The 23808-nt window shown below is 41.6% G+C and overlaps 2 long non-coding RNA genes across 2 annotated transcripts in view; one reads left to right on the forward strand and one right to left on the reverse strand.

Moving 5' to 3' along the window:
* LOC109329654 overlaps positions 1868 to 23808 on the reverse strand; it is a 22381-nt gene continuing 440 nt past the window's right edge. The window contains exons 2-3 of the long non-coding RNA XR_002105571.1: positions 12407 to 12412; positions 1868 to 1878 (exon numbers count right to left, since the gene is read on the reverse strand). This is a non-coding gene — a long non-coding RNA (uncharacterized LOC109329654). The remainder of the gene's footprint in view (positions 1879 to 12406; positions 12413 to 23808) is intronic.
* Positions 16388 to 23808, forward strand: part of LOC109329651 — a 9936-nt gene continuing 2515 nt past the window's right edge. The window contains exons 1-2 of the long non-coding RNA XR_002105568.1: positions 16388 to 16399; positions 17396 to 17401. This is a non-coding gene — a long non-coding RNA (uncharacterized LOC109329651). The remainder of the gene's footprint in view (positions 16400 to 17395; positions 17402 to 23808) is intronic.

Below are 23808 nucleotides of genomic sequence, written 5' to 3' on the forward strand. Positions count from 1 at the left end.
AAAATTATTACCAACCGGTGAACAAGGGATGTAGACAAAGTGTAGAAAACACAGTATTTCAGGGAATCATCAAGGGGTGCTGTAATTTATTCTTCTAATATTATATCTTTGAAAAACACACTTGAAATTCTCAACTCCTACAAACCTTATCCTATTAAAAAAGTTGTAATGACAAATCCATAATTAAAAACTTCAAGGATAACAATCAAATTTTAGAGTATCATGAGAAAGTACCTAAATCAAAGAAACCTTTTGACTATGGAATCGTGTAATTCCATCTTAAATGTTGGTGACATACATTTAAGAATTGCAACAACTACTTGCACAAAGCAAACACAACTAAGAGAGCTTTGATAACAAACTCCACCGAGCCAAAAACTAGATTTGGTTATTATAGTTAATACCTTAATGAAACATAGAAACCTCAGTCACAATTAAGCACACACTTATTGGAGCCCCTTCTTATAATAGACAAGTCTATGAGAATATAATATTTGTTCTCTACTCATTTGTAAATTCATGATATCCTAAAAAATCTCTACTCATTTGTAAATTGATGATATCCTCAAAAATCAATAGTTATCAGGTGTAATCTAAGACATAGGGAATCATTGCTTGGTCATATCTTACTTTCTACATATAGCGAATTTTTCGGCCAACAAAGGACAAGATCGCTCAAGAAAATGCCAAGAAAACATATATAGATTAAAACTTAATTTAGGACTCAACAAACCTAGAAACTATGAATTATAAGAATTTGAAGCATACCGCATTTATCAGGCATGTTTACTAGTAATTTAGACTTGACATACGAAACACATAGCTCTACATGAATTAAACACTAGAATTTAGGAAAATCTTGAATTGGAGACCTTAGTAAGCATTGTTTTTACAAGTAAAGAATGGACAAAAAAAAATGTATGCAAAATAACAACACAAGTACTCAATTAATTATATGAATACATCCTAATGTAATTAATTAATTAATCTGTTGCAACCAACATTTCATCGAGATATACATATTATGGGCTTCTAAATTAAGGGCCATGATCGAATGTAATATAGTGGTTGCAGTACAACCGGTTCATACTGCGACTCTAATGTGATATTGAATCACAATGATATTACCAAATCAGACTGCAACGACACAGAAAATGTTCAGGCACAATGACAATAATCACAATAGAACTATGAAATCTCAATTGCAACTACAATTTTAAAAACACCTAGGGATTAATTTATCAAGAAAATAATCACATCTTCTTAGTTGTAAAAAATTACAAAACCAAAACTTCTAGAATTTGAGTTGTGATAAGGGCTCTCAGAAACTTTAGTGCAAAAACAATATCTTCATCTCAATGTATATTACTTCGCCTGAGAACATGTGTTTCCTCCAGCTTCTACAAATTAGTAAGGGGAAAATTGATGCAGGTAGTTCCCATTGAGACACTAAGATACTCAAGATAAGGGATGTCTATTATAATCTCCTCAGTTTCGGAGTACGTTCTATCCGTTAAGGTTAAATTCTTCAACGAATAAGGCACATGAATTTTCGATGGTTTGATCCGCATAATCTATTTACAAATACAGAATCTTAAGAGAAGGTAAAGAAACTAATTTATCTTTTTTTTAAAATGAACCGATCAATGTCAATGAGACCAGTCTAGAGCAATTAAAACATAAGAGGTAGAGAGAACAGTGTTAAAAGATCTTCACTAGAGGAATAATCATATTGGAGGTTAAGGTTGAATATCTCTAGGTATGGTCCACTGGCAAATTTGACCCATGTAATCATGGAACCATCCATAGTTTCTGAGAACATTGATGTGAGACAAAAACCTTCAAATGTCTCGTGCCCTGCGCATGATGAGATGGGAACTGAAGAGACAAAAATTGAGAAGCATTTTAATGAATCATTATTGGTGCTGTTGTGATTTTACAATAAATGGAACACTTGATATACTCGTAGAGGTGGTCCCACTAAGGAGACAAAATGCAAGCAATGAAAACAATTTGTGTTCGGTGGGATGAGAGGATGTGAAATAGAATGGAGTCTGGTAGAGTAGAGTGTTGATGGTGTTCTCACACTCTAAAGTTGATTGTGTTTCGAGTTGGTTATCATTGCATTGTTGTTATATGTTTATTTTGGATAGAGATCACCTGTACCTATTTTGTCTTATTTCATACCCCGATCCAATAACATAAAATAACATATTTATATTATTTGGAGAAAGCTCATTGGCTTAGGACATGGGACACATTCATTTCAAGACAGAAGATCCCCATTCGTTCATTTTAAACTTATATAGGACCTTGAGATTATTAAATGATATTTCCATTATAATATCTTATTTTATTATATAGAGAAGATATTCACGAATTTCTATAACTTTGTTTTGTATGTAGTATCCATGTATATCTCCAAGGATTGAAATGAATTTGTCTTTGTATTTTATATTTTATGATTTGTTTCATCTTGTAACTAGAAGTCTAGTATTAGTATAAATAGGAGTTAATATTATCTACTTTGTATCACCATATTATTATATTATCATTCACAATATTAACAATACAATTTAAGAATTCATTTTTCTCTTTCAATATCTAAACCATATGATTTCAACATGGGTGTCAAAACATGTTACTCGAACACGTTTAGACAAACTTGCATTGGGGTTGATTACATAGGGCTAAAAAAGTTCAGTTATATTTCATCTCTCTCAAATAGTTGTTTAAACTTGCCCTAAGTGGGTTGAGGGAAATGAGCTCCTCTCGAGTAGTGAATCCTCTAGTATTGAAATGTAAGAGGAGGCATACATTTATAATTTTTTGTAATTTAAAAATAATCACAAACTTTGACCCTTGAATTTGTTAAGTGTCACATGTCATAATCTAGGCCCAATAGAGGATTCCACTCTGGATTAGTGGAGTTGGATAGAGAGTGTGGGACAGAGAGACAGTACGTGGGCAGTGAGGGAGAAGCCATGAACAAGGACATCAATGCCTTAGACAAAACATGCTACCGTGATAGTGTGATAGACCATGTTGTTGTGGACACAATGTGTCATTATGCCGAAAAGACTAATGAAATGAGAGAGAATCAACAACAGAATTTTAAACTTACAATTTTGTGTTTGAAAGACAACTTTGATCTAGATATTTTATCGTAATAAGATATATAATGAGATGGTGCCTCATTAAAATTTAACAGGAATGGGTTGCAAATGTGGAAAAGTGATATGAAAAGTGTAAAGCGTTGATGTGTTTTTCGTATTACATTTTTATGTATTGTTTGAAGTAATTACTTTTACGTTTAAGCCCATTCGCCCACCTCCAACTAATTACATATGGTATCTTATAATTTTTTACTGTTATATAATAAGAGATACGAAGGTAGAACTATGCTTGGGGAAGCAATCTTTTCTGAAATTAGACATTCACATCTTCAATTACATGATCAATTAATATATAGAGAGAGAGTCAATAAATAAGGATACATCCAAACAAGAAAATGAAAGTTACATTTAAACAATTAGATTTATACATTAATAAAACAAATTCATTTGTCCAATATCAAATTTCCATCTTTAAGGGATGGCTACTCATAAAATTTGTGCCATGAGATCAAGAGTCCTTTACACTAGAATTCTACAATTACATCGACCTATTCATCTGCCCTAAATAAATTTTAATCATTGCAATATTTGGATCTATTCATTGAACACATATTTGGAATAAACCGTTATATCCCATCTCTTAAATCGGCGACAGAATTTTGAAAGTCTTTCATAAAACACAATTGATAAGTGCCAAAAGTAACTAATTTTCATACACTTGTCATGCCACTTATCCTATGAAAATCATGCAAAACCAACTTAATTCAATACTTTTTAGATAAATTGTCACATTTTGATCTTTTATTTTTTATCACCTCATTTCCAAATCTTTGTACAAAGTTTCTAGTAAAAATGAAGAAGAAGAAAAATAATCCACAAAAATATAGTCAAGCAAGGAGGTGTCCACATAGGCCAATTTCATGCATACATGAAGCTGCTCACTGAGCAGTCTGGTATGGACATGTTGCATCGCCTAACTGACCTGGCACCGACTTGGCTCGGTCTTGCACAAGCTTACATGGCCAGACTCAAGCCTGGCACAAGCCAACCTACTGAAGCCGGAAGCTCAGCATGCACCTTGGGACTGCCTAGCTAGAACCACACACCTAGCCAGAGCAGGACAAGCTACTCAAGCAGGCAGCTCAACATGGCCACATAAGCAGTCAGGCGGGCTGGACCCAGCAGGGGTCAAACTTGACTTAGCCACCAAGAAACCTTGACATCATGCAAGACCTCACTTGACTAGGCTCTTGAGAACTTTTCAAAGTAGCTCACAATAGCCTGGTCAAGTAGCTCACAACTAGCCTTGGTCAGTCAACACCAAGCAGCTGACTAAGCTGCTTGATCATGGACCAAATCCATGCTGAAGGGTTAGGTGCGCCTGGCGTAGGCAAGCAGGTGAGTCAGGTGGTGCCCTGGTTTCCCTATAAATAAGGTCCCTCTCCATCCATTTGAAAAAACATCACACACACTTGAAAATCACTCCATTCTTCATTCTTCTTCTTCACTTATTCTCTCTAGATATTGTAGCCTTGGTTCTAAGTTTGTTCTAGGTAAGTTCTTGTAATTTTTGATTAGAATTCAAGAGGAGAAAGGAGATTGCAAATGTGATACAAAAATATAATTTTGTAATCTCATTTTATTCCAAAAGCATCTCATCCGTGAAAGAGATAGCTCAAGCTCCTAAACATTGATTTGGATTATGGTGTAATTTTATTTCTTCTCTTCTTTTGTATTATCTTTTGAAATCAATACATGCAAGTTATTAATTTTCGGTTAAGCTTTGCTTCTTTATGAAGTTCTTAATGCGGTTTTAGCTTGATCACCTAAAACTGGATTTAAAGATCCAAAAATGCTTCTTCTTAAAGTGTTGACAAGTGAACTAAAAAGTATAACGTACACCTTAGTTCACCTGCCACATCAAGCATCTATTTTAAGCATCTTATGTTCAAGGCTAAATGTTGTTAATGGAGCCTGATGTAGGGTGTGACAACCTACTCCGACAAGTGGTATTTAACTATCATTTAGTGTATTTCATAAGGTTTGAAAACCATCTTATCATTCTACGACACTAGATGAAGGATTTAGAAATGATGCGTGGAATTAAGCAAAAGTATAACACATAACTTGTTAATGTTTTTCAAAACCCTTTGAAGTTTAGAAATAATTCTATATTTCAAACCAATTTTCTCCTCAAGAATTTGTGAATATTACTTTATGTTTTCCTTGTAAATTTTTATGCAACACAAAACAAAATCATCAAAAAAGTGTTTAATAATTATTTTTGCTATAATATGTCTATATGATTTTCTTCTATTAAGAAATTGTCTTTGGATCGACATAACCCTATACTATACTAAAATTGAATCTTGAAAGAGATGCAAATGTAAAAGAGTAAAGTGTTAACTTATAAATTTTAGTTATTGACAAAGAAAGAAACATTGAATCAAAGTGCAATTTAATTCTTTAATTGTATCTTTGTGAAAAGGAAAAATAACAGTCATAATGAGTGATCTAAAACTAACTTTTACTTTCAGTCATTTACATTTCCGCAACTAACATTTACTTTCTCTCATTTAAATTCTGCAACTAACTATTTATTGCTTTATCTATTCATTCTTTACCAACCTTCCATAAGGAAGAAGTTCTATTAATAATGGAAAACGGAAAACAAATATCACTCACTATCACTTGTATTAATTTGCTAAATTCATACTATTAAACCGGCGTTGAAATTTAATCCAACAAAGCCGAGATGATATGAAGTTGTTAATAATTCAATAAAAGTTATGTTTTTTTTATTAAAGGAACATTCTTTAAACCATTATACAGGCGTTGGGATTTATCCCAACAAAGCCGAGATGGCGAGCAAAGAATCGACCTGACATTAAATAAATAAATCAGAAACTTGCCTCAATAAAGCAAGGGAATAAACTCTTTCAACAATAGTGCATGTATGTCTTAGAAAATTGGATATTTTGGATAATCCAACCAATTAATCTTGTTGGACCAGACTGTGACGAGAGAGTATCTAACCATTGGAGAGTTCCATTTTTACTGGGGTTTGGGAAGAATGAAGAGTCCCAAGTGAGATACCACATCTTGAACAAAAACTTTAAGACATTAGTTTCATGGGTCTTTTCTTCTAAGAAACTCTTTCCCTCCTCCTATCATATATAATGTGTGACTTCACACGTGAATAAATCCAACAAATCTCACCCCTATACTGTAGTTCGTCAAGCAAGGTCGTTCCACTCCATGACCCCTAATTTATTTTTTCTTCTTGCTTAAATAAATATCTCAGGACTATTTGATTGTGCAAAATTGTATCCATCAAATTCATGTATATGCATCCTAGTCTCATATACCATCTTAATTAAATTCATCAAGAAATATTTTGAAGTTACCATCAAATGATTGACACTTATGCTCATGTGTGTTAAAATATAGTAAACCATTTGTACCATTGGATAGTCCGTAAAAATATGTATAATATCATCCTCCTAAAGAAGATACCATCGAACTGACGGATTTTTCCAGGTTTTTGAAGTTTCCAAATTTTTTATCAACTAAAGACTAACTTTTTTATTCTTTACCATGAGTAACGAATTCCACTTTTGATTTTATACTCCTTTTAGATCAAGATTTGTGGACTAATATTCTAGAATTACTCCTCCTATAACAAAAAGGAATCACATTAAATTTTGGATTCTCATTCTCAAGAATTAACAATTATTAACCTTCCACTCTTCGTGATGAAACTTTGAACTTGTTAAGTGTAATTTACTAAGTTTTCTTGTATACTATATACATATATGTGTTGTGAATAATAGTCCCACATAGGTTAACTTTAAAATGTAATATCATTTTATTCGAATAAAAATAAATGACGTTTATGGGATTGAATCATCAAGCTATCCTTAACTTCAACCAATCACTTGTTTTGGGCCAAATGTTTCATACTTCAACTTTTTTCTTTGGTTCCTCTTAGGCTACTCCTGGTGGTTTATTTTATATAAAAAATATACAAGTACAATACTAATCGAGGTAACTATATTTCATCACTTCTTATTTCTTGCACTTCATTATTTAATTGATTAATTATATTGTGTTATATTTACTTTATTACTCTATTTTATTTGTAATATAAATTTTATTTGAATTTGTTTATTTCATAAGATATATTTTTAATAAGTTTCTAATTGTTTCTATTTTGGTAGATAAAAATCTATTATGCAACAACTAAAATGAATTCATCCCTATAGAAAAAAAATTATTAATGTTCAAATATTCATCAAGTAAGTAATCATATTAAAAAGGGCGTCACATAATATGGAGTATATCCAAAATTAAGTAAAAATTAATTCTTTAAAAATCTTCATTAATTTTTTGAATATTGTATAAATTTACAATTTTAACATTTATTAAATTTACAATAAAATATCAAATAATAAAGAATGATAGTAGCTTGTATAAGTTTATTTAATTAGTTCGAAGTAGTAATATATCGTACTCAAGAAACATGTATAGAACTATTTATATTATTGGTTTATATATATACATCACTTTATCTATATTATTCAAGAAAGTGGAAGTAATGGAGTATATTTCTTGTACTAGATTTCATCATCAACTATGAACTCTATCTTTGATGCATTCCCTAGACTATACAATGGTGTTCCTACTATTGGTTTTCAACTTAGGCGCAATAATGCAAAATGTGGAACCAATATTCTAGTAAGTTTATATATCTATAAAATTTAAGTTTAATTATGTATAAAGTTGAGAGTAATTACCCATTTTAGTCCCTCAAGTTCCAAGCATTACTAACGTAGCCCATCATAAATCTAAACTACCATTGTGGTCCCAATTTTTGCAATGTAGAACTACGTTAATTGTTCCGTCTTCACCCGTATGTTAACATTAACACATTTGATAATGTGGCACCTTAACTACTGATGTGGCCTCACATGGCAATTCCACACTAGAAAATGTTGCCAACTCACAGAAACGACACCGCTTTGAACTTTTTAAAATATATTACAACACAAAACAACTTTGTTTTATGTCATCTTCTTCCCCTCACTAGCTCCAATAAAAAACACTCATTTTAGTCTCTTGAGATTTTGTAAGTACCATATTAATCCCTATTGATTACCGCAAAATTTTGAACTCTAAACCAGGTATTTTCACCTCAGATCTTCACCTCCCCCAAATAAATTTAGGTCTCAAAAGGATAATTTGGACAAAGGAAGGGCTAATGTTTCTCGAATTTAAAAACAAAATAGTAAATTGGAACTATTATAGGTACCAGTGAGGAAGATGATGATGGAAAAAGGCTCAAAATAATATTCATGAAAAGCTTGATGAATGGAGGTCTTCTTCTTTATCACGGAAGTTAGAAATGCCAAATTATACTATTTCTGAAGACATGGAGATAAATAAACAAAGGGAAGATGTGCCTAAAAAAGAGGTGGTTGATGAAGAACTATGCTTGACGAAGCATTCTATTCTAAAATTAGATATTCACAATATCAAATTTTCATCTTATGGGATGGCTAGTCATGAAATTTGTACCATGAGATCAAGAATCATATGTAAGTTACATATAAGGAATACAAATTACCCTATTAAATATTTATTATTAATAATTAAATTACTAATGAATTTCAATTTTCATGCTTTCTTCATTTCATCTGAAAGGAATTTGATAGAAATAGTTAGTTGTCTACAATGGTGTTTTGGTGAACTTATTTGAATGTATGCTTTGAGTTGTGAATTTTTTGTTCACTATTGACTGGATTGAATTAAGTTTTTGTATGTTTTCATCTACTTTAGTTGCTTGTGAAGTCCTCCATAAAACAAGTTGAGTCAATGTTTTTTAGTTATTTGTATTGATAAAGTTAGAAATGCTTTGATATTATTCTATAGCCAAAATTTTGGTGTCTCAGGCATGTGCACACCAAGGTTTTAAAATTGGGTTTGTGATGGTTATCCATGTTTCATATATAAGAAGCTTTACGGAGTCATCGAAACCATATCATGACTACTACTGCCGCATTTGTCTATAATTGTTTGAACTGTTAATGTTTTTGGCAGTTCTGAAACCACTACTACAACCACGATTTAAAACCTTGTTTCCCACTATTTTGATGTGAAAATATTAAGGTGGAAAATTTATTATTAGTGTAAGAGGTGAGCCTCTTTGCCGAGTGTAAGGTTGCTTCATAATGATCAAGAGGTTATTGGTTCAAAAATCATGGGCCTAGTCTTTCTTTGCTTGTAGGATAAAGTTGCATGAATATACCATCTTAAGACTCCACTAGGTGAGATCCTAGTATAGTAGGTCACCCTATTATTATTAAAATAAGTAAACTCATACAAAATTTTACCTAAGTTTCACCAAATGGCGAGATTGACAACTTTGTTTAATTGAAACTGGGAAAGGTAAGGACCATAGATCAGTCCTAATTGACTTTTACCTTACTGGTTTTCTTACTTTTATTCTATTTTATAGTCTATATTTTTTTGTTGAGCCTAATTTTTTGAGAGATTTAGTATTAAAAGTTATTCACAATGTGACCGAATCACAATAAAAATATTAAAAATTATGGACTGCCACAATCATATCACATTGCAATTGTAACGTCACACCTGATCCCAATGGTGCGATCATATCGGGCCACAGCGCAACCGCATTGGACAATATTTGGGTTACATGGGACTATATATGCGTTGCATTAGACCGCATATGGACCATATCGAATTCAAAAATATTGTTTTAATCATACTAAAGCCTACACCACTATCCGCATCCCAAAGGTAACAATGACTACAATCAAAATAGCCAAAATCGTAACCACAATCACAATTTAAAACAAAGGCAAGTAGTATACGCTTAAGGAGTACAATATTTAGCATTTGACACTTGACTACATAAGTTAAGGCTACATTCCTTAACTAGAATGAATGAACTATGAAGATTAGCTAGTAGTGCACATATGAAGATTGTTCCATATAGTAGTTAATATGTTTTGCTTAACACATAATGGGAGAGAAGTCTGAAGTATGTTGTTCTTGCTTTCAGTTTGCTTGACGAAAGAGATTTCTACCCCATTTTCATATAAAGAAAGTCAGTTACAAAAAAACATAGACTACCAAAATATAAATTAATAATTGAATGCAAATGTCATAGTGCAATACAAATCAGCCATTCTCTTTTCCATAGGCTCCAGAAAAATATTTGTAAAATGAGATAGTATCTGATAGGAATCTCTTAACAGCAGAAAAATAGTACAAGAAGTTGAGAAGAAAATAACAGTGCAGAGTATTTTATTGATGGTGCAGTAAACAGAATAGGAAATAACATAGTATTGGAAGAAAAGATAAGGTAATAACAATAGGAATATTTCCTCTCCTTGTGACAGATTGCCACCCCCAAACTACCAAATGATTGCCTACGTCAAACCTCCACATTTCTTCCTCAAATACACCCTCTGAATCTGCTCCCTTCTTTCTCTTTCTGCCACGTGTGAAGTTAGTTACTACCATGTGCCTCAATTTCTATTTCTTCCTTTCTTCCTAATTTGCCCTGATCTTTCTTACGTCGTCTCTGATATACCCTTTGGATTGGGGGTCCATCAATACCCTCCCCAACGAGTAAGACCTTGTCCTCAAGGTCGAAGTCAGGGAAAGCAGATTTCAGCAACTCAAAGTCCTCCCAAGTGCTATCATGAACCGGAAGAGTAGACCATTGTATTAACACTTCCTTGTTGCCGTTCAACAGTTTGTGACATCCTAAGACCTATTCGGGCACAACCTGCAGTTCCCACTCCTCTGTCAAACCAATAGGAAACTGCTGACTTGGGATGCTCGTCGGAATAGCAGCTTTCAATTGTGAGACGCGAAAAATGGGATGAATACGTGAATAATCAGGCAACTTCAGCTTATATGCCACCATACCGATGCGTTCCATAATTATAAAAGGTCCATAAAAACGGGGGCTCAACTTTTCATTCACCTTTTGAGTTAAGGAACAAAGTTTATATGGTTGGGCTTTTAAGTACACCATATCCCCAACCTTAAATTCCACCTCTCTGCGTTTTTTATCTGCTTGGTAACGCATCCTTTGTTGAGCTTTCAGCAAATTCAACTTAAACTCTGCTAGTATCATATCACGTTTGGACAGCAACGTGTCTATCGCTGCTACCACAGTGCCCTCCTTACGAAAAGGAATGATCATAGGAGGGTCGTGACCATATAATGCTCGAAACGGAGACATGTTAATAGAAGCATTAAAAGAACAATTGAACCATAATTCTGCCCATGGTAACCATTTCGGCCACTGCCGTGGCTGTTCATTCACAAAACAGCGTAAGTAAGTTTCCACAGTACGATTAATTACCTCCGTTTGTCCATCCGTTTGAGGATGGTAGGCGGAACTAAAACGCAGCTTGGTACCTGCCAACCGAAAGAGCTCCTTCCAAAACAAACTAAGGAAAACTCTATCCCGATCCGAAACAATGGAGCAAGGGAAACCATGTAGGCGGACTATTTCCTTCACAAATACTTGAGCAACCTCCTTAGATGTGTAGGGATGCAGTAAAGGAATGAAATGAGCAAATTTGCTCAATCTATCCACAACAACCATAATTGTGTCACCCCCTTTTGCTTTGGGTAACCCACCAATGAAATCCATGGAGATGTCCTCCCAAACATGGTTAGGAATCGGAAGGGGTTGAATCAAACCAGCTGGCTTCAACGCCTGGTATTTGTTCTGTTGGCACACGGTATAGGCAGCAATGAAATTAACGATATCTGTCCGCATCCCCTTCCAATGGAAGACCATAGCCAATCTCTTATAAGTTCGAGCCACTCCCGAATGACCCCCCCATGGTGAGGCATGAAACTCTTCTAATAACAGCGGAATACAAGCAGATTTAGTGGGTAAAACTAACCGACCCTTATACCAAAGGCAGCCCTTTGAAAGAGAATATAATGGATGAGATTTAGGGTCTTGGATCACTTCGAGCCCTATGAAAGAGAATATAATGGATGAGATTTAGGGTCTTGGATCACTTCCTGTTATAGCTGCTGCAACTTGGCATATTCCAAGATTTCATCTGCCAATTCCACCAAATCCACATTGGTCACCATCGACGTAGACTTATATTCCATGACCCGAGATAGTGCGTCCGCCACTCTATTTTCCGAACCTGGTTTGTAATGAATTTCAAAATCAAAACCCATCAGTTTGGTAACCCATTTAAGCTGCTCACCTGCCAAAACACGCTGATCTAACAAGAATTTGAGACTTTTCTGGTCCGTGCGGATGACAAAGTGATGACCCAATAAATATTGCCGCCATTTTTGGACCGCAAACACAATCGCCATCAATTCCCTTTCATAAACCGACTTAAGCCTTGCTCTTTCCGAAAGTGCTTGACTCACGAATGCTAAGGGCCTTCCTTGTTGCAAGAGGACAGCTCCTATACCGAAACCAGATGCGTCCGTTTCAATTTCGAAGGGGATTGTGAAATTCGGCAGCGCTAAGGTAGGAAGTTCCACTATTGCTTGTTTTAGTTCTTCAAAAGCGACTTGAGCTTCCTCAGAACAAAAGAATTTATTTTTCTTCAACAAGTGTGTAAGAGGTCGAGCCAAAATTCCATAATTCCTCACAAAACGCCTGTAATACCCTGTGAGACCAAGGAATCCCCGCAAACTCTGAATATCTCGAGGTACCGGCCACTGCTTCATTGCTGAAATTTATGCGGGATGCCTTGCAACACCATTCTCTACTTGGCACTCCTGGAGTCTTTTCAGTGACTTAAATGGCAGGGCACTTCGGTACAGGCAGAGTGGACATTCTGTTATGATCCACTTTGATTTTTCTCCTGTCGCCTTATTTTGTGCCACCAGCCTCCATCTTCTTAAGTTCTAGTTCGTACACCCAATGAGGGTTGCAGAGTAGCCACTCGTGTGTGTGATTAGTCGAATTGGTGCAACGAAAATCCACGATGGACACATAGTCCCTTATTCGAGTCGTAGGTGAATTAGACCTGTGTCATACACACTGTCCGAGTGGTAGGTGAATTAGACCTGTGTCATACATACTGTCCGAGTGGTAGGTGTAAGTGACGGCACATGTTCTGAGTGGTTGGTGAAAGTGACCCATGCCTCGCATGAGATTCTTGCTTCAGTAGCATTCTCTATTTCGGTGAATGCATCATAAGACGCCGACCCCTTCATGAAATGCCTCCATATTTGGAGGGGAACCCGAAATTGTTTTTCCAGGTTTACATGCAAAGTCTAAAGTCGGAATTCAACTCCTAGGCGATGTTGCCCGTCATGGCACCATGGCGTGTGCCACACTTTGGTAGAAAATCATTTGAGGTAAATGCCTCGATGTTACACGGGCGTAACATTGGGAAATATCTAGGAATAATATTCCAAGCATTTCTAGAAAAGAACAGCTCAAAAAACATGGTACACACTCATTTTCTAATTTTCTGGAATTATGTAATGCTCGCCGCTTAGAAAAATTACGAAAAATTATCGGCTTGGATAAAAATCTTGAATCTTCGTGGACCACTAGCTCCAATTTTTATAAGCTCGTGTGCAAAAAATCAGGGCAAAATTTGACGTCTAGCCTCAAAACACCCAGTATGTCTTCCCAAAGAAAAGGATGTCCGGTGGTGCAGAGTGGGTTTTTGCATATTAGCCTACTAGAGGGGGCAGCTGCCTGCCTGCCCATGCACCTTGGTGGGTCACGATGGCATGCCATGGGGCTCCCTCCAGTGCCCCAGCAAGCTATCCCAAGCATACTGGTGCGTTTTTCCATGGCGTTGTGGGCAATTTGACTGAGTCATCTTCCATGCCGAATCCCGGCCGCACGCGGTCAGGTGCAGGCTAGTGCTTTGGCTTGGTGTTGTCCGGCAACGTAGGACTGGTCGGGGATGCATCAAGGGCTTGGGCAGTTCCTCGCGGACAAACTCGGATTTCTTGATGCGTGAGTCCCTCTTGTCGAGGTGCCGGCTTCGTCACACGGTGCCGAGTTGGGTAGTTGCGGGCATCGGTCGGACGTGCAGATGTGCCGAGGCTTCAAGTGTTGCACGTTATGCACGGAAGGATGTGGTGTCAGGTGATGCCTTTAGTGGCAGAGCTGGAGCACGAAGGGGCGCAAGTCCATTCATCCGGAAGTGTGTTGTGGGCAGGTTGGCATGGTTTTAGTCGCGGTGCGGCCGTTTATGTCTCATGCAACAAAGTGTCTCGTGTAGGCCTGTCCCTCGGAAAAGTGTGTGGTGTGGAGGTGCTGGTTTGGTCACAAGGTGCTGGTTTGGTAGTTGCGAGCTTCCGTCCGACTTGCTGAGGCTCTCCGTTGTGCACGGAAGGATGTGGGGTTGGGTGAAGCCCTTAGGGGCAAATCCGCAGCACGAAGGGGTGCAAGTCCAATCTTCCCGAAGTGTGTTGTCAGCGGGTTTTCACGGTTGTCGTCAATGTGTGGTCGTGTGTGACTCGAGCAAAGAACACGGCTTGTGTAGGCTCGTCCCTTGGGAAAGCATGGTCCGTTGACGTGCTGGTTTGGTTAGTTGCGTCCGTCATGCGGACACTCTGAGGCTTCTAGTGGGTCCTAGTCTGCACGTAAGGATGTCGTGTTGGGTGCAGTCTTAAGGGGCACAGCCGCAACACGAAGGGGTCCTGTGATGATCTGGATCAGTGACACGGTAGCGAGGTATGCACATACGGGCATCCTCTGGAAGTGCGCAGACTTCTCTTGTGACCCGTTGTGCACCGAAGGATTAGGTGATGCCTTCATGGATGTACTTGAGTAGGCCCCCACTGAGAAGCAGCAGGGGGCTTTTCCCCCACAATGTCTCGTTCGGTTTGTGATCTGCCCTGGTTCAGAGATTTATGCGGGATGCCTTGCAACACCATTCTCTACTTGGCGCTCCTGGAGTCTTTTCAGTGACTTAAATGGCAGGGCACTTCGGTACAGGCAGAGTGGACATTCTGTTATGATCCACTTTGATTTTTCTCCTGTCGCCTTGTTTTGTGCCACCAGCCTCCATCTTCTTGAGTTCTAGTTCGTACACCCAATGAGGGTTGCAGAGTAGTAACTCGTGTGTGTGATTAGTCGAATTGGTGCAACGAAAATCCACGATGGACACATAGTCCCTTATTCAAGTGGTAGGTGAATTAGACATGTGTCATACACACTGTCCGAGTGTAGGTGTTAGTGACGGCACATGTTCTGAGTGGTTGGTGAAAGTGACCCATGCCTCGCATTAGATTCTTGCTTCAGTCACATTCCCTATTTCGGTGAAGGCATCATAAGACGCCGACCCCTTCATGAAATGCCTCCATATTTGGAGAGGAACCCGAAATTGTTTTTGCCAGGGTTGCATGCAAAGTCTAAAGTCGGAATTCAACTCCTAGGCGATGTTGCCCGTCATGGCACCATGGCGTGTGCCACACTTTGGTAGAAAATCATTTGAGGTAAATGACTCGATTTTACATGGGCGTAACATTGGGAAATATCTAGGAATAATATTCTAAGCATTTCTAGAAAAGAACAGCTCAAAAAACATGGTACACACTCATTTTCTAATTTTCGGGAATTATGTAATGCTCGCCGCTTAGAAAAATTACGAAAAATTATCAACTTTGATAAAAATCTTGAATCTTCGTGGACCACTAGCTCCCATTCTTATAAGCTCATGTGCAAAAAATCAGGGCAAAATTCGACCTCTAGCCTCAAAACCCCCAGTATGTCTTCCCAGAGAAAAGGATGTCCGGTGGTGCAGAGTGGGTTTTTGCATATTAGCCTACTAGAGGGGGGCAGCTGCCTGCCTGCCCATGCACCTTGGTGGGTCAAGATGGCATGCCATGGGGCTCCCCCCAGTGCCCCATCAAGCTGTCCTAGGCATGCTGGTGCGTTTTTCCATGGCGTTGTGGGCAATTCGACTAAGTCATCTTCCATGCCGAATCCCGGCCGCAAGCGGTCAGGTGCAGGCTGGTGCTTTGGATTGGTGTTGTCCGGGCACGTAGGACTTGTCGGGGATGCATCAAGGGCTTGGACAGTTCCTCGCGGACCGACTCGGATTTCTTGATGCGTGAGTCCCTCTTGTCGAGGTGCCGGCTTCGTCACACAGTGCCGAGTTGAGTAGTTGTGGGCATCGGTGGGACGTGTAGAGGCTTCAAGTGTTGCACGTTCTGCACGGAAGGATGTGGTGTCAGGTGATGCTTTTAGTGGCAGAGCCGGAGCATGAAGGGGCGCAAGTCCAGTCATCCGGAAGTGTGTTGTGGGCGGGTTGGCATGGTTTCAGTCACGGTGCGGTCGTTTATGTCTCATGCAAGAAAATGTCTCGTGTAGGCCTGTCCCTTGGAAAAGTGTGTGGTGTTGAGGTGCTGCTTTGGTCACACAGAGCTGGTTAGGTAGTTGCGGGCTTCCGTCCGACTTGTTGAGGCTTCACATTGTGCACGAAAGGATGTGGTGTTGGGTGAAGCCCTTAGGGCAGATCCGCATCACGAAGGGGCGCAAGTCCAATCATCCCGAAGTGTGTTGTCGGCGGGTTTTCACGGTTGAGGTCAAGGTGTGGTCGTGTGTGACTCGAGCAAAGAACACGACTTGTGTAGGCTCGTCCCTGGGGAAACCATGGTCCATTAACATGCTAGTTTGGTTAGTTGCGTCCGTAATGCGGACACTCTGAGGCTTCTAGTGTGTCCCGGTCTGTCGGTAAGGATGTCGTGTTTGGTGCAGCCTTAAGGGGCACAGCCGCAGCACGAAGGGGTTCGGTAATGATCTGGATCAGTGACACGGTGGCGAGGTATGTACATGCGGGCATCCTGTGGAAGCGCCCAGGCTTCTCTTGTGACCCGTTGTGCACCAAAGGATTAGGTGATGCCTTCATCGAGGTACTTGAGTGGCCCCCCAATGAGAAGCAACAGGGGGCTTTTCCCCCATAATGTCTCGTTCGGTTTGTGATCTGCCCTGGTTGGGAGATTTATGTGGGATGCCTTGCAACATCATTCTCTACGTAGCACTCTTGGAGACTTCTCAGTGACTGAAATGGCAGGGCACTTCGGAACAGGCAGAGTGGACTTTCTGTTATGATCCACTTTGATTTTTCTCCTATCACCTTGTTTTGTGCCACCAGCCTCCATCTTTTTGAGTTCTAGTTCGTACACCCAATGAGGGTTCCGGAGCAGCAACTCATGTGTGTGATTAGTCGAATTGGTGCAACGAAAATCCGTGATGGACACATAGTCCCTTATTCGAGTGGTAGGTGAATTAGACTCATGCCGTACACACTGTCAGAGTGGTAGGTGTAAGTGACGGCACATGCTCCAAGTGGTTGGTGAAAGTGACCCGTGCCTCGCATGAGATTCTTGCTTCAGTCGCATTCCCTATTTTGGTGAATGCATCATAAGACGCCGACCCCTTCATGAAATGCCTCCATATTTGGAGGGGAACCCGAAATTGTTTTGCCATGTCTTCTTGCTAAGTCTCAAGTCGGAATTCAACTCCTAGGCGATGTTGCCCGTTATGGCACTACGGCGTGTGCTGCACTTTGGTAGAAAATCATTTGACATAAATGCTCGATGTTACATGGGCGTAATATTGGAAAATGTTTAGGAATAATATTCCAAGCATTTCTAGAAAAGAACAGCTCAAAAAACATGGTACACACTCATTTTCTAATTTTCGGGAATTATGGTACACACTCATTTTCTAACTTTTGGGAATTATGTAATGCTCGCCGCTTAGAAAAATTACGAAAAATTATCGGCTTGTAGAAAAATCGTGAAACTTCATGGACCACTAGCTCCCATTTTTATAAGCACATGTGCAAACAATCCAGGCAAAATTCAACCTCTAGCCACAAAACACCCAGTATGTCTTCCTAGAGAAAAGGATATCCTGTGGTGTAGAGTGGGTTTTTGCATATTAGCCCAGAGAAAAGTATGCCTGCCCATGCACCTTGGTGGGTCAGGATGGCATGTCACGAGGCTCCCCCTAGCACCCCAGCAAGCTATCCCAGGCATGCTGGTGCATTTTTGCATGGTGTTGTGGGCAATTCGACCGAGTTATCTTCCATGTCGAATCTCGGTCGTACGTGGCCAGGTGCAGGTTGGTCGTTCGGAAAAATGTGTGCATTGAGTTAAACATATCCGGCACCTAGGACTCGTTTGTGATGCATCAAGGACTTGGCTTCTGCCTCGCGGTCCGGCTCGAAATTCTTGATGCGTCAGTCTCACTTGTCGAGGTTCCGGTTTGGTGACTCGGTGACGGGTTGGGTAGTTGCGGGTGGCGGGCGTTCCGAGGCTTCTAGTGTGACCAGTCCTGCACGGAAGGATGTGGTGCTTGGAGAAGCCTTTAGGGGCATAGCCGCAGCACGAAGGGGTGCAAGTCCAATCATCCGGAAGTGTGTTGCGGGCTGGATTGCGCGGTTGAAGTCAAGGTGCGGTCGTCTGTGATGCTAGCAACAATGTGCCTCGGGTAGGCTTGTCCCTGAAATGTGTTGGCTGTTGAGGTGTTAGATTGGACCCACGATGCGGAGTTGGTAGTTACGGCATCCGACGGACGTTCCGAGGCTTCTAGTTTGACCAGTCCTGAACGGAAGGATGTGGTGCTTGGTGAAGCCCTTAGGGGCACAACTACAGCACGAAGGGGCGTAAGTCCAATCATCTAGAAGTGTGTTGTGGGCTGGTTTGCACGGTTGAAGTCAAGGTGCAGTCGTCTGTGACACTAGCAACAATGTGCTTTGGGTAGGCTTGTCCCTCCGAAATGTGTTGGCTGTTGAGGTGCTGGATTGGTCCCACGGTGCGGAGTTGGTAGTTACGGCATCCCATGGACGTTCCGAGGCTTCTAGTGTGACCAATCCTGCACGAAAGGATGTGGTGATTGGTGAAGCCCTTAGGGGCACAACTGCAGCATGAAGGGGTGCAAGCCCAATCATCCGGAAGTAGTGCGTTTGCGGTTGGTTTTCATGGTTGAAGTCAAGGTGCGGTGGTGTAAGACGCATGCAACAATGCGATTAGTCGGTGCAGGCTTGTCCCACGGAAATATGTGTACACCTAAGGAAATATGTGTGCACCTAGGCATATCTGTTGCCTGTGAGACCCTTTTCGCCATGGAAGGACGTGGTGTTAGGTGATGCCATGAGGGCTGAGCCGCACCATGTAGAGGGGTGAGCCTCACCACGTAGAGGGGTGAGCCTGTTCGTTGGAAGTGCTTTGTGGGATGATTTGGCAGTCGGAGAAATTTTGAACCTTGGTTCTTATCGATTTTGGCGGTTACCTTTTCTGTTCGCGCCCGACGTAGCGGATCCGGTGGCACCATGTGTTTCCATTTGCTTGCATGCCATTGGCATTGCGGGGAGTGGTCCGTATGGTACCGTCGAGTCTGTCTAATGGGAGGGCGTGTGAGTGGCAATTGGGATGTTTGTGCTGTCTGGCTCCATGATCATGGTCATCGAACTTTCAGCACAACGCATGTGTCCTAAGATGAGCTCAACGAGAATAGAAATCTCGTGTGGAACTAATGGGTAAAAGCTCATTGGATTCTGATTTGTAGTACGAATACGAACCGTGAAAGCGTGGCCTATCGATCCTTTTGTCCTTCGGAATTTGAAGCTAGAGGTGTCAGAAAAGTTACCACATGGATAACTAGCTTGTGGCAGCCAAGCGTTCATAGCGATGTTGCTTTTTGATCCTTCAATGTCGGCTCTTCCTATCACCGTGAAGCTGAATTCACCAAGTGTTGGATTGTGCACCCACCAATAGAGAACGTGATCTGGGTTTAGACCATCGTGAGACAGGTCAGTTTTACCCTACTGATGATAGTGTCGCAATAGTAATTCAACCTAGTACGAGAGGAACCGTTGATTCGCACAATTGGTCATCGCGCTTGGTGGAAAAGCCAATGGCGCGAAGCTACCGTGTGTTGGATTATGGCTGAATGCCTCTAAGTCAGAATTCGGGCTATAAGCAATGCGTGTGTCCGTCGCCCATTTTCTGACCAGCAGTAGGGTGCCTCGGCACCCTAGAGGCACGTGCCGTTGGGGACCCCCGCGGGGTGGACGAGCCTCGCGGGACGCCTTGAAGAGCTATTCCCCACTGGGCGGCGGGTAGAATCCTTTGCAAATGACTTAAGTACGCGATCGGGTATTGTAAGTGCCAGAGTAGCCTTGCTGCCACGAACCACTGAGATTCAGCCCTTGTCGCGTCGATTCGTCCCTCCCATCGTAAACCGTTTTTCGAGCAAGGTCGTACACCATACAATGGTTACGAACCCGCACCTCGTATGGGCGACGAGGCGAGTAGGTGCAAAGTCAGCGTTCCGCAAGCACATGGTAGAGACAAAGTCACTTACAATGTGGAGTGCGGCATCACCTCTGGCCATGCCCCATGGTACCTTGTGTGTGGTTCATGGTGTCCGGTGGTTGGGGTGCTTTGTGCATGGTGTGGTTCCTCGTGCGTGATCCCGAGTGCAAGGTGAAAGAGAGGCCATGACACATGGGTCCTTGTGCTACTAGGTGAAATTGAGGCCATTACACACTTTCCGAGTGCTAGGTGAAAGTGACCCGTTCCGTGGCACACGTCCCGAGTGCTCAAAGTGACCCATTCTGTGGCACACGTTCCGAGTGCTAGGTGAAAGTGACCCAAGCCATGGCACATGGTCCGAGTGCTTCGTGGAAGTGACCCATGCCATGACCCGTGCCTCGTGTGAGATTCTTGCTTCTCTCACATTCCCTATTTCGGTGAAAGCATCGTAAGACGCCGACCCCTTCATGAAATGCCTTCATAAAACAAGGTACATACTCGTTATCTAATTTTCGGGAAATGTTTAGGAATAATTCTCCTAGAATTCCTGCAAAAGAAAAGCCCAAAAAATAAGATACACACTCGTTATCTAATTTTCGGGAATTATGTAAAGCTCGCCGCTTAGAAAAATCGTGAAACTTCATGGACCACTAGCTCCCATTCTAATAATGACGTGTGGAAAGAATCAAGGCAAAATTCGACCTCTAACCTCAAAAACCCAGTATCTCTTCCCAAAGAAAAGGATGTTCGGTGATGTAGAGTGGGTTTTTTCATATTAGCCTACTAGAGGGGGGCAGCTAACTGCCTGCCCATGCACCTTGGTGGGTCAGGATGGCATGCCGTGGGGCTCCCCCCCAGCGCCCCAGCAAGCTTTCCTAGGCATGCTGGTGCGTTTTTCTATGACGTTGTGGGCACTTCAACCGAGTCATCTTCCATGCTGAATCCCAGCCGCACGCGGCCAGGTGCAGGCTGGTGCTTTGGCTTAGTGTTGTCCGATCACGTAGGACTTTTCAAGATGAATCAAGGGCTTGGACAGTTCCTCGTAGACCAACTTGGATTTCTTGATGCGTGAGTCCCTCTTGTCGAGGTGCCGGCTTCGTCACACAGTGCCGAGTGGGGTAGTTATAGGAATCAGTCGGACGTGCCGAGGCTTCAAGTGTTGCACGTTCTGCACGAAAGGATGTGATGTTAGGTGATGCCTTTAGTGGCACATCTGGAGCAGGAAAAGGTGCAAGTCAAGTCATCCGGAAGTGTGTTGTGGGCGGGTTGTCATGGTTTCAGTCGCGGTGCGGCTGTTTATGTCTCATGCAACAAAGTGTCTCATGTAGGCCTGTCCCTCGGAAAAGAGTGTGGTGTTGAGGTGCTGGTTTGGTCACACGGTGCTAGTTTGGTAGTTGCGGGCTTCCGTTCGACTTGCCGAGACTTCCCGTTGTGCACGGAAGGATGTGGAGTTGGGTGAAGCCCTTAGGGGCAGATCCGCAGCTTGAAGGGGCGCAAGTCCAATCATCCCGAAGTGTGCTGTCGGCGGGTTTGCACGGTTGAGGTCAAGGTGCGGTCGTGTGACTCGAGCAAAGAACGCGACTTGCGTAGGCTCATCCCTCGGGAAAGCGTGGTCCGTTGACGTGCTGTTTTGGTTAGTTTTGTCCATCATGCGGACACTCCGGGGCTTCTAGTGTGTCCCGGTCTGCACAGAATGATGTTGTGTTGGGTGAAGCCTTAAGGGGCACAGCCGCAGCACGAAGGGGCACAAGTCCAATCGTCCGAAAGTGTGTTGTGGTCTGGTTTGCATGTTTTGAAGTCCTAGTGGGGTCGTGTGTGACCCAAAGCTAAATAGTGCGGTGTCTGGGCTCGTGCCTTGCTAAACTGTGGTCCGATGATGATCTGGATTGGTTACACGGTGGCGAGGTATGTACATGCGGGCATGCTGTGGAAGTGCCCAGGCTTCTCTTGTGACCCGTTGCGCACCGAAGGATTAGGTGATGCCTTCATGGAGGTTCTTGAGTGGCCCCCGACTAAGAAGCAGCAGGGGGCTTTTCCCCCACAATGTCTCGTTCAATTTGTGAACTGCCCTGGTTGGGAGATTTATCCGGGATGCCTTGCAGCACCATTCTCTACTTGGCGCTCCTAGAGTCTTATCAGTGACTTAAATGGCAGGGCACTTCGGAACAGGCAAAGTGGACTTTCTCTGATAATCCACTTTGATTTTTCTCCTGTCGCCTTGTTTTATGGCACCATCGTCCATCTTTTTGATTTCTAGTTCGTTCACCCAATGAGGGATGCGGAGCAGCAACTCGTGTGTGCGATTAGTTGAATCGGTGCAATGAAAATCCATGATGGACACATAGTCCCTTATTCGAGTGATAGGTGAATTAGAGTCGTGCCATACACACTGCCCGAGTGGTAGGTGAAAGTGACGGCACATGTTCTGAGTGGTTGGTGAAAGTGACCTGTGTCTCGCATGAGATTCTTGCTTCAACCGCATTCCCTATTTCGGTGAATGCATCATAAGAAACCGACCCCTTCATGAATTGCCTCCATATTTGGAGGGGAACCCGGAATTGTTTTTCCATGGTTGCCTGCAAAGTCTCAAGTCGGAATTCAACTCCTAGGCGACGTTGCCTGTCATGGCACCATGGCGTGTGCCGCACTTTGGTGGAAAATCATTGAAGGTAAACGCCTCGATGTTACATGGGCATAACTTTGGGAAATGTTGAGGAATATTATTCCAAGCATTCCTGCAAAAGAACAGCTCAAAAAACATGGTACACACTCATTTTCTATTTTTCGGGAATTATGTAATGCTTGCCGCTTAGAAAAATTACGAAACATTATCGGCTTGGAGAAAAATCGTGAAACTTCGTGGACCACTAGCTCCCATTTTTATAAGCACGTGTGCAAAACATCAGGGCAAAATTCAACCTCTAGCCTCAAAAAACCCAGTATGTCTTCCTAGAGAAAAGAATGTTCGCTGGTGCATAATGGGTTTTTGCATATTGGCCTAGCATAGGGGGGCAACTGCCTGCCTGCCCATGCACCTTGGTGGATCAGGATGGCATGCCATGGGGCTCCCACCAGCACCTCGGCAAGCTATGCACGGAAGGTTGCGGGTGGTGACTCGGTGATGGGTTGAGTAGTTGCGGGTGGCGGACGTTCCGAGGCTTCTAATGTGACCAGACCTGCACAGAAGGATGTGGTGCTTGGTGAAGCCCTCAGGGGCATAGCCACAGCTCGAAGGAGCGCAAGTCCAATCATCCGAAATTGTGTTGCGGGCTGGTTTGCGTGGTTGAAGTGAAGGTCCATTCGTTTGTGACGCTAGCAACAATGTGCCTCAAGTAGGCTTGTCCCTCGGAAATGTGTTGGTTGTTGA

The sequence above is a fragment of the Lupinus angustifolius genome, chromosome LG16, assembly GCF_001865875.1.
Source record: "Lupinus angustifolius cultivar Tanjil chromosome LG16, LupAngTanjil_v1.0, whole genome shotgun sequence".
NCBI classification, from domain to species: Eukaryota; Viridiplantae; Streptophyta; class Magnoliopsida; order Fabales; family Fabaceae; genus Lupinus; species Lupinus angustifolius.